At 50.9% G+C, this 11,374-nt stretch overlaps 1 protein-coding gene across 2 annotated transcripts in view; it reads left to right on the forward strand.

Moving 5' to 3' along the window:
• The window catches only part of myo5b (myosin VB), a 114,263-nt gene extending 105,447 nt beyond the window's left edge, over positions 1-8,816 (forward strand). For both annotated transcript variants that reach the window (XM_072371501.1, XM_072371502.1), the window contains exon 40: positions 8,802-8,816. The gene's annotated coding sequence lies outside the window, so the exon portion shown is untranslated. The remainder of the gene's footprint in view (positions 1-8,801) is intronic.
• Positions 8,817-11,374: the final 2,558 nt, after the last annotated feature.

Below are 11,374 nucleotides of genomic sequence, written 5' to 3' on the forward strand. Positions count from 1 at the left end.
ACCTCCGGCCTCACCTCCGGCCTCACCTCCGGCTTCACCTCTGGCCTCACCTCAGGCCTCACCTCAGGCCTCACCTCTGGCCTCACCTCCGGCCTCACCTCTGGCCTCACCTCCGGCTTCACCTCTGGCCTCACCTCTGGCTTCACCTCTGGCCTCACCTCTGGCTTCACCTCTGGCCTCACCTCCGGCCTCACCTCTGGCCTCACCTCTGGCCTCACCTCCGGCCTCACCTCAGGCCTCACCTCCGGCCTCACCTCCGGCCTCACCTCCGGCCTCACCTCTGGCCTCACCTCCGGCCTCACCTCCGGCCTCACCTCTGGCCTCACCTCCGGCCTCACCTCCGGCTTCACCTCAGGCCTCACCTCCAGCCTCACCTCAGGTCTCACCTCAGGCCTCACCTCCAGCCTCACCTCTGGCCTCACCTCCGGCCTCACCTCAGGCCTCACCTCCGGCCTCACCTCCGGCCTCACCTCCGGCCTCAGCTCTGGCCTCACCTCCGGCCTCACCTCTGGCCTCACCTCCGGCCTCACCTCCGGCCTCACCTCCGGCTTCACCTCTGGCCTCACCTCTGGCCTCACCTCTGGCCTCACCTCTGGCCTCACCTCCGGCCTCACCTCCGGCCTCACCTCCGGCTTCACCTCTGGCCTCACCTCAGGCCTCACCTCAGGCCTCACCTCTGGCCTCACCTCCGGCCTCACCTCCGGCTTCACCTCCGGCTTCACCTCTGGCCTCACCTCCGGCCTCACCTCTGGCCTCACCTCTGGCCTCACCTCTGGCCTCACCTCCGGCCTCACCTCCGGCCCCACCTCTGGCCTCACCTCTGGCCTCACCTCTGGCCTCACCTCCGGCCTCACCTCCGGCCTCACCTCCGGCCTCACCTCCGGCCTCACCTCTGGCCTCACCTCAGGCCTCACCTCCGGCCTCACCTCCGGCCTCACCTCCGGCCTCACCTCCGGCCTCACCTCCGGCTTCACCTCTGGCCTCACCTCAGGCCTCACCTCAGGCCTCACCTCTGGCCTCACCTCCGGCCTCACCTCTGGCCTCACCTCCGGCTTCACCTCTGGCCTCACCTCTGGCTTCACCTCTGGCCTCACCTCTGGCTTCACCTCTGGCCTCACCTCCGGCCTCACCTCTGGCCTCACCTCTGGCCTCACCTCTGGCCTCACCTCCGGCCTCACCTCAGGCCTCACCTCCGGCCTCACCTCTGGCCTCACCTCCGGCCTCACCTCTGGCCTCACCTCCGGCCTCACCTCCGGCCTCACCTCTGGCCTCACCTCCGGCCTCACCTCCGGCTTCACCTCAGGCCTCACCTCAGGTCTCACCTCAGGCCTCACCTCCAGCCTCACCTCAGGTCTCACCTCAGGCCTCACCTCCGGCCTCACCTCTGGCCTCACCTCCGGCCTCACCTCAGGCCTCACCTCCGGCCTCACCTCTGGCCTCACCTCCGGCCTCAGCTCTGGCCTCACCTCCGGCCTCACCTCTGGCCTCACCTCCGGCCTCACCTCCGGCCTCACCTCCGGCTTCACCTCTGGCCTCACCTCTGGCCTCACCTCTGGCCTCACCTCTGGCCTCACCTCCGGCCTCACCTCAGGCCTCACCTCTGGCCTCACCTCCGGCCTCACCTCCGGCTTCACCTCCGGCTTCACCTCTGGCCTCACCTCAGGCCTCACCTCCGGCCTCACCTCTGGCCTCACCTCTGGCCTCACCTCTGGCCTCACCTCCGGCCTCACCTCTGGCCCCACCTCTGGCCTCACCTCTGGCCTCACCTCTGGCCTCACCTCTGGCCTCACCTCCGGCCTCACCTCCGGCTTCACCTCCGGCCTCACCTCTGGCCTCACCTCCGGCTTCACCTCTGGCCTCACCTCAGGCCTCACCTCAGGCCTCACCTCTGGCCTCACCTCCGGCCTCACCTCTGGCCTCACCTCTGGCCCCACCTCTGGCCTCACCTCCGGCCTCACCTCTGGCCTCACCTCCGGCCTCACCTCCGGCTTCACCTCCGGCCTCACCTCCGGCCTCACCTCCGGCTTCACCTCAGGCCTCACCTCAGGTCTCACCTCAGGCCTCACCTCCGGCCTCACCTCCGGCCTCACCTCCGGCTTCACCTCAGGCCTCACCTCTGGCCTCACCTCCGGCCTCACCTCTGGCCTCACCTCCGGCCTCACCTCCGGCCTCACCTCCGGCCTCACCTCCGGCCTCACCTCCGGCCTCACCTCCGGCTTCACCTCAGGCCTCACCTCAGGTCTCACCTCTGGCCTCACCTCCGGCCTCACCTCCGGCCTCACCTCCGGCCTCACCTCCGGCCTCACCTCAGGCCTCACCTCCGGCCTCACCTCCAGCCTCACCTCCGGCTTCACCTCTGGCCTCACCTCCGGCCTCACCTCCGGCTTCACCTCCGGCCTCACCTCCGGCTTCACCTCTGGCCTCACCTCCGGCCTCACCTCCGGCTTCACCTCAGGCCTCACCTCAGGTCTCACCTCTGGCCTCACCTCCGGCCTCACCTCCGGCCTCACCTCAGGCCTCACCTCCGGCCTCACCTCCAGCCTCACCTCCGGCTTCACCTCTGGCCTCACCTCCGGCCTCACCTCTGGCCTCACCTCCAGCCTCACCTCTGGCCTCACCTCTGGCCTCACCTCTGGCTAAAAGCTAAAGGTTTTTAGGCTTTTTTCTGCATTATCATTCTGAATAAGATCTTGATCATGACCACACCTGCTTTTGATTGATAGATTGTGAAAATGATCATAACTTCTGCCTGTTTTTATCAGAGAACCTTTTTTCCTCTCTTAGGTTATAAAATCCTTTGGTTTCTTTGTCTACGTGTCAGAATGTAAGAGACACAGTTAACTCACATGTTCAGGGCAGATTTAGCTGACTGGTGTTATATGTGAAATGATATAAGCTTAATAATTAAAGTTAGCAGCACTTCAGAGACAAATGGCCTCGTGGGGAAGCTCAGTGGTTTTCTGTTGAAACTTGATGTTTTGTTTTTTTCAGTCAAATGACAGTTCAGCAGTTAGGAAGGAAGACTGAGTTCTGCATTTGACCACCCAAGAATAGTCTTGTCTTATGAAATCGGAGAGAGCAGTCAGACTGTGGGGGGGGGGGGGGGTTATGTTGTCTTTAAACCAACCAGATCCACCAAAACCATGAACAGATATATAATGCAAAGGTTTATGGCTCTAAATGTTTTATTTCCTGGTGCCTGGTGAGTTAAGTCTTGTGCTTAATCTTATGTGAAAGTTTCCCAGTTCATACTGCAAAAAATCCAAAGAAAGACAGAAAGTTTATAGAATCTACAGCAACAGCTTCTGGAGCTTCTCCAAGCAGCAGGTTACCTGCTGACAGGTGAGGGTGTCAGGATTGGGTATAAAAGCAGCTTCCACCAAAGGTTCAGCCTCTCCAACAAGGATGGGTCGTGGCTCACCGCTTTGGGCCAAACTCCATCAGAGAATCATCAATAAGTTCAGGAAATATTCCTCAGAGTCAGACTGGAAAGAACTTTGGTCTTTCAGCATCTACAGAGCAGGATATTGGGAACAGATTCAGGGAGTCTGGGGAAGTCTCAGTGTGGAAAGGCCAAGGACAGAAAGCCCTGCTGGATGAGCTCGGAGCCCTCAGGCAGCACTGCAGGAGAAACCGTCAGGCCACCATGATCCATACAGCCACATGGGCTCAGGAGGAGCTGGGAGAAGCATTTCCACTCAACACAGTCCACGGCTGCATCCAGAAATGTGAGCTGAAGCTGCATCACACCAGGAGGAAGCCATATATCAGCTCTGAGCAGAACCACGGCCCAGTTCTCTGGACTCCAGCTCATCTCAGAGGGACAGAAAGACAGTGGACACGTGTTCTGTGGGCAGATGAGTCCACGTTTCAGCTGCTTCTGGGAAAAACTGCTGAGAAAGAGCATCCAGCTGTTCTCAGAGGAAGGTTTAAAGCAGCGTCTGTGATGGTCTGGGGCTGCAGCAGAGTCCAGGGCATGGAGGGCTTCATCTGGGTGCTTTCATCAATCCTTGGTCTTGTTCATTGAGGTTGAAAGAGCTCAGCTGAGATCACATGCTGCATCTCTGAGTTGTGACTCAATCATCTTCCCCTCAGACTCGGCTTTGGATCTCTGAGACTTTGTTAATCAACTGAAACCCACAAAGTACAACTAAGACGTCTTTCTTTGTGCTCTCTGAAGAGGTTTTTGGTGTAACTGTAACATAGAATTTAACAATTATAAACGGTTGTCTGGTGACTATCTCAGTCCCAGGGCGTCTTTAAAATGCAGCAGTGTCTCCATAGATATGGCAAATCTTTTTACTAACCTTTAAGGTGTCTCTATTCCACCGAAGGTCGTGTAGAAAGTGGACCTTCAGAAACTGCTGTTTCTGTCTGAGGTGTGGGTTTAAGTGAAATGGCAGCACTCAATCTGCCCTTTTAGGAGTTTAACTCACAGTTCGACATGAGTTCATCGTGAACCATCTGACTGACTAATGATGCTCTTCTCAGTCAGCCCCTTTGATCTGTGATGTACCTCCAGGGCAAAAGTTCAGATCTCAGACATATCTCTTTTAAAATCAGACGCTTCTGTCACTAAACCTTCGATCTGTAATTAAATCACTGTCCTTCTCACGGTTCTGCAGGGCTACTCGATGCGATTTAATTTAGTCTTTATTCTATGATAAATAAAACTTTTCTTTTGTTTGTTCTTTTAAATTTACCCCACAAACAAAAATGCGTAGCATGACCCATCAGAGGTGTGTCGTGGTGTAAATCTTCCATATTAACAACAGAGCAGGATGTGTGGACCTGATAAAAACTAACCAGGTGACCAGGTGACCAGGTGACAGGCACCTCTAACTACGCTTTCTAACTGCTCATCTGCTTCTATATATTCCTGTTTTAGCACATTTTGTTTTAGAAAAGCTAGAAGAAAATGGAAAGACTTTAATATTTCACAGATTACTGCATTTACTGGTCACATAACCAAACAGCTGTTTCTGCTTTTAGAAACACTTGGTCAACACTTGCTGACCAAGTTATGTATGTATATATATATATATATATAAGTGTTGGACAGCTGTTCTCTGCCTCTGACTCCAGTGAAAGGTGTGAACTGAACCACTTCAACATTAGTGCCACCAAAACAAAGAAGATGGTAACAGACGTCTGAAAACCACTGATTACACCGGTGAACATCCAGGATTTGGATAATGACATCATACAGGAGATCAGATACTCGGATGTTCATCTGAATAAGAGACCGAACTGGACAGAAAAAGCTAAATATGTTAGATATGTATGTTATAGAGCTGCTGTGGCGGGTTCTGAGAGGTTTCTGTTGGGACTCTGACAGCTTTGAGTGGGACAGGAAAAGACTGAATGAACAGGTCCGGAGGGCCGGCTCGGTCCCCAACTGTCCTCTGAACTTTATACAGATATTTGGTGACAGCAGGATGTTAGTGAAACTAATATCTGTCATGGCACCACCTCTCATTCCTTACAGGACACCGTGGGTTCTTCCAGGGTTCTGCCAGGGTTCTTCCAGGGTTCTTCCTGGGTTCTGCCAGGATTCTGCCTGCATTCTTCCTGGGTTCCGCCTGGGTTCTTCCAGGATTCAGCCTGGATTCCACCAGGGTTCTACCTGGGTTCTGCCAGGGTTCTTCCTGGGTTCTGCCAGGATTCTGCCTGCATTCTTCCAGGGTTCTACCTGGGTTCTGCCTGGGTTCTGCTGGTTCCACCAGGGTTCTTCCTGCATTCTTCCTGGGTTCTTCCTGGGTTCCGCCTGGATTCCACCAGGGTTCTTCCTGGGTTCTGCCTGGGTTCTGCTGGTTCCACCAGGGTTCTTCCAGGATTCTTCCAGGGTTCTGCCGGCATTCTTCCTGGGTTCTGCTGGTTCCACCAGGGTTCTTCCAGGATTCTTCCAGGGTTCTGCCGGCATTCTTCCTGGGTTCTGCCTGGATTCCACCAGGGTTCTTCCTGGGTTCTGCCAGGGTTCTTCCTGGGTTCTGCCTGCATTCTTCCTGGGTTCTGCCGGCATTCTTCCTGGGTTCTACCTGGGTTCTGCCTGGATTCCACCAGGGTTCTTCCTGGGTTCTTCCAGGGTTCTTCCTGGGTTCTGCCTGCATTCTTCCTGGGTTCCGCCTGGGTTCTTCCAGGATTCAGCCTGGATTCCACCAGGGTTCTTCCTGGGTTCTGCCAGGATTCTTCCTGGGTTCTTCCAGGGTTCTTCCTGGGTTCCGCCTGGATTCCACCAGGGTTCTACCTGGGTTCTGCCAGGGTTCTTCCTGGGTTCTGCCTGCATTCTTCCTGGGTTCTGCCGGCATTCTTCCTGGGTTCTACCTGGGTTCTGCCTGGATTCCACCAGGGTTCTTCCTGGGTTCTTCCAGGGTTCTTCCTGGGTTCTGCCTGCATTCTTCCTGGGTTCCGCCTGGGTTCTTCCAGGATTCAGCCTGGATTCCACCAGGGTTCTTCCTGGGTTCTGCCAGGATTCTTCCTGGGTTCCACCAGGGTTCTTCCTGGGTTCCGCCTGGGTTCTTCCAGGGTTCAGCCTGGATTCCACCAGGGTTCTGCCTGGATTCCACCAGGGTTCTACCTGGGTTCTGCCAGGGTTCTTCCAGGGTTCTTCCTGGGTTCTTCCTGAGTTCTGCCTGGATTCCACCAGGGTTCTTCCTGGGTTCTTCCTGGGTTCTGCCAGGGTTCTACCTGGGTTCCGCCTGGGTTCCGCCTGGGTTCTGCTGGTTCCATGTCTGCAGCAAAGCTTTGGGACCAAGATGACTCTGGCCTCTTGCATGAATCTGACAGCAGCTGGTTGCCTTGACCACCCGATACGAACTGAACGGACTTTCTCCTGCGAGACGGTCATGTGACAGACGCCATGTTGGAAAGGCTGCTGCATGTTCTTACTTATGAGGGAGACTGCAGTCTGTCATCTGTATTCATGACGTTGTTCTCATCTCTGATCGTTCCTTTTACCACAGATCAATCATATTAATAACTCTTTAAAACGGCACTTTTGAACCACTCCAAACCTGCTCGTCAAAGCGGGTCCTGCAGATCACAAAGATCCAATCATGCAAACCTGCCCGCCTCCTAGGGCTGTATTACAGTTATATTATATTATATTATATTATATTATATCATATTATATTATATTATATTATATTATATTATATTATATCATATTATATTATATTATATTATATTATATTATATTATATTATATCACACTGACGTAAGGCTGCTTTAAAACAACAAACCAGAGAAACAGCTGCTCAAACTAATGTGACACAGCTGTGCACAACTCAAACCTGCCCGCCTCCTAGGGCTGTATTTACAGTTATATCAGCCCAATATATATATATATCAGCCCAATATATATATATATCAGCCCAATATATATATATATCAGCCCAATTCAGCCCAATATATATATATATCAGCCCAATATATATATATATCAGCCCAATTCAGCCCAATTCAGCACGACACGCTCACTGGAACATTGTTTAATGCTGCTAACCAGTTCAAAACTGACAGAAACTATGAAAACTTTAACATGTTCATGCACAACGATGTAGAAGTAGGGCAAAGAAAACCTCAGGTGCGCCACTATGTCCCCCACCTTCATGCTGCTCTGGGGGATTTGCCCCCAGGCGGAACCTTCTTTCAGTCCATATCCGTCCAAATGACCTTCATTCGTTCACCTGCAGGTGTGCAGAGGACTGAAGGTCACCAGAGCCCAAACTTGGCCCAACAGTGAGGTTGTTGCATCATAAAACTACTGCATATTTTACATTTACATAGAATAAATATCTGGAGAGGCATTCAATGACTCATCTGATAAATGAGAAAATTTGGCTTGGAGTGAAAGAGTGAGATGATATCCTCGAGCCACAGAGAAGAGGACCCTATATCTGTCAGATGAAGAAGGAAGACAAAGTTTAGGGTGGAGTAAACTAACCTCACAAGCCAGAAAGGAGACTTTGTGTCAGCAGTGGTGGGACCTTAAAGTCCTCTGACGGCCACAGTTTTCTCTCATTACTGGTTTAAAACAAACACCAACATCAGTTTCTGTAAGAATTTACTTCAAGGTCCAATAAACTAACCATGTGTCCTTCTTTTCTGCTGAGGCTCAAACAAAGATACTTCCTCTTCCTCCATCCTGATAGAAACAGGATCCGAAGCCAGGATTCTGCGTTTATTACTCAAACCTTTCCCTTCCCCAACATCCCAGAAACGCTGGAATCCAGCCATATTCACAACGCCGGAGCTCAAGGGAGGCTGCTGGCGAGTCCGAATGGATAAAGAAAACTGTGAAAATGCACCTTCCAGAAGCTAACTGAGTAGGTTTGATCCGTTGCTGTTTCTGCTCAGCTCTCCATGTAGAAGTGGAGCCGAAGAAGCCTCGTGCCGCTCTATGAAGAGCTGGGTAGAGCTGTTCCTCGTGTTGATTAACCTTTTCTCTTCTTATGATCAGGTCCAGGGCTTCAGGGCAGACAGATGCAGGCAGGTCCTGAAAAGGGTTCATTTGCTTACTGAGGAGAGCTAATGCAGTTGTGTCATTATGCTGCATGTTAGAGCAGCTGGTCTGAGGGTAGACAGCTGAGAGTTTTTGTAGGAACAGGGCAGGACGTCCTCCTTACTCTGCCTAAGGTTCAGGAGGTGCTGCAGCTGCTCCCTACAGGCCTTCAGGACCCTGGGGATGACCCCATCTGGACCCGCATCCTGGTTCTCTGACAAAGCGTCTGTGCTGTTGTTCTGCTGGAGCTTCCTCACAGTTTTCTCTTGTTGGACCTCCACTGGTTCATACTCTGCTCTCTGGCAGAGCTCCTGTGTGAATGTGCTGTGCTGCATCATCTCCCGGCCTCCAACCCTCTTTCACTCTTTGGAAATAAACACTTTAATCTGGCCAACTGTCGCCTGAGTCGGCTCCTTGGGTCTGAATTATTTCCAAATTACGACAGCTTGTCATTTCTTTTTCCAGCTACAGGAAAGTCCGCTTCAGTTCAGAGGGAAGGCTCGGTTTAAACTTCACTGTTTATGATAATCATTTATAAACAGCTTTTCCGTTGGCATGACAACACATCCTAACAGATGCTGACAAGTGTCAGAAGTAGGAGGAGAATCCATTCAAGCAGCACAGAAAATCCTAAAAGACACTAAATAAACACAGTATGATGGGAGCTTCTGCAGGTTGGAGGTGTTTCTGTAATAAAAGCCGGCACCGAGGTGCTGATGCATGCTTTTATCTCTTCTTGGTCAGATTACTGAACTGCCTGCTCTTCCAAAAAAGAGTATTTTTAATCTCCAGCTTCTGCAGAATTCAGCTGCACGAGTGCTGACGAGGACCAGAGGCGCTTCAGGATCGATTTTAAGGTTCTTTTACTCCTTTTTAGATGTCCAAACGGTCCTTTATCAGACTTACTTTTATCATATGGACCCTCACGGACCCTGAGGTCTTCGGCCTTTTAACCACGTCTTCCACCTAAAACACACGGTTTTAGTTATCATGGCCCCCGACTGTGGAACAGCCTGCCGGAGAACCTCAGGGCCGCAGAGACTGTTGATGTCTTTAGAAAGAGAATCAAGACTGTGCTGCTTTCACCAAAGGAAAATGAGAGGAGGAAGGCTGAGTTCTCTGTCTTCCAACTGCAATTGTTCCCGGAGATGGAACACAATAGTCTCTGTCCAGTAACCGATGCGGAAGGGAAAATATGGACAGATATCTCACTCCCAAACAAACACTCAAGGTCACGCAGGACCAAGCAGGTCAGGGATGTGAATAAACCCTGAAAAGAAAAGATTACATTTTCATGTTTTTTAGTTAAACAAGATGATTCCCAGCTGAGAGACTTCTGTGGCTGCAGAGCCAACATCCTGTTAGGTGTGGATTCAACAGGAGATGCATGTCAGTCACACTATCAGACTGTGGTCAGTCCATCAGAGAAACCGAAGAATGAATGAATAAGAACAGCTTTGTTTGGAATAAACATAAAAGGTACAGAGCAGAACACAAAGGATGCCTGAAGACAGATACCCAGAACAAACAGGCTCCTCATCATTTCCCACCTACACAACATGATGTCCAGAGCCAGAAAAACCAGAAATTCAACACAATGTTGTGTCAACTCAGGACTCTTTATATGCTCAGCTGATGTGAAGCTGGGGGGAAAGTAGAGATAAAACCGCACCTGTCTGTCTGAAACAAAAGCGTAAAACAGGTCTGTGGATCAGAGGCTCATCATGTTGGGGAGTGTTTATATTCAGGAGGCAGCTTCATCCAATCAGAACACACAACTTCTCAACACCTTGAGCACAGGCGGAGTTTAAGATTCTCACCAGGGAGGGCAAAACAACAACAACAAAAACAACAACAACAACAACAAAAACAACAAAAAACAACAACAACAAAAAGAACAACAAGGAGAAGAAGAAGAACAACAAAAACAACAAACAACAACAACAAGGAGAAGAACAACAACAACAACAACAACAAGGAGAAGAACAACAACAACAAAACAACAACAAAACAAAACAAAAACAACAACAAAAAGAACAACAAGGGGAAGAAGAAGAACAACAAAAACAACAACAACAAGGAGAAGAAGAAGAACAACAACAAAAACAACAACAACAAAAACAAAAACAACAACAACAAGGAGAAGAAGAAGAACAACAAAAACAACAACAACAACAACAACAAAAACACCAACTGGAGATCTGAGCCACGCTGTGAGCAGCAGCGCATTAAAACTCAAATATAGCGTGACATCATGGCGCCCCTTTTTGTGCCCCCCACCCGCCCTAAACACCAGGGCACGCTCATGCGCGCTGCATGCGCACACGCTTGGACACACGCACACGCTTGGACACGCACAGCTCGAGAGAACTGCTACTGTCACCATGACGCATGGCCTGACATCACAACTTTGAAGTCCACTAAAGTCACGTCCTTATAATGTTCTCCACGTGCAGAAAAATCCATGAAACCCAAAAACTGTTGTTTCACGTTGCTGCTGTGAGCTGCTGCCCAGGTTCGGAGCCCCGGCTTCACCGGCTTCACCGGCTTCACCGGCTTCACCTGCGATAACAGAGAAAAATCCCGTTTCTTGTACTTTTCACACTATTTTGCACAAATGTTAATTATTTCGTTCTGGACATCGGGGCTTTTGGCATTGAAGTAATTTGACTGCATGGTTTGAAAATCAAAGACAAAAAACTGCAGAATTCAATAAAATGGCCACGGGATTCCGACCCTTTTCCCTCACGGTGTCCAGGAAATGTCAGCAGGTTGGTTATGAATGGCTGCAGGACAGGACATCTTTAATGGTCATATTAATTCGGATATATTTACTGTCGCTGTGTGTGTTTTATAAATATCTATACATTC

The sequence above is a fragment of the Leuresthes tenuis genome, unplaced genomic scaffold (assembly GCF_036924035.1).
Source record: "Leuresthes tenuis unplaced genomic scaffold, fLeuTen1.0.hap1 SCAF_19, whole genome shotgun sequence".
In the NCBI taxonomy this organism is placed as follows: Eukaryota; Metazoa; Chordata; class Actinopteri; order Atheriniformes; family Atherinopsidae; genus Leuresthes; species Leuresthes tenuis.